Below are 254 nucleotides of genomic sequence, written 5' to 3'. Positions count from 1 at the left end.
GGCCCCCCGGGCGGCGGGGGCCCCGGGGGCGGCGGGGGCCCCGGGGGCCCCGGGGGCCCCGCCCGAGAGAGGCCGCGGTCGGCGGAGCGCTCGCCAATGAGAATGTTGTCGGGCTTGAGGTCGCCGTGGACAATCCTGCAGCGGCGCAGCAGGCGCAGCGCGAGAAAGAGCTGGCGCGCGCAAGCGTGGAGCCCCGGAAGCCGCAACGGCCCCCGGGCCTTGAGCAAACTGCGGAGACTCCCCCAGAGCCACTC

General features: G+C 77.2%; 1 protein-coding gene across 1 annotated transcript in view; it reads right to left on the bottom strand.

Moving 5' to 3' along the window:
• Nucleotides 1-254, bottom strand: part of ETH_00005740 (membrane-attack complex / perforin domain-containing protein, putative) — a gene marked incomplete at both ends in the record, with an annotated part of 6,881 nt that overhangs the window by 1,891 nt on the left and 4,736 nt on the right. The window lies entirely within an intron of this gene.

This window comes from Eimeria tenella, genomic scaffold, assembly GCF_000499545.2.
Source record: "Eimeria tenella Houghton genomic scaffold, Eth_scaff33, whole genome shotgun sequence".
Lineage (NCBI taxonomy): Eukaryota > Apicomplexa > Conoidasida > Eucoccidiorida > Eimeriidae > Eimeria > Eimeria tenella.
This window is presented reverse-complemented; position numbering and strand designations above follow the sequence as displayed.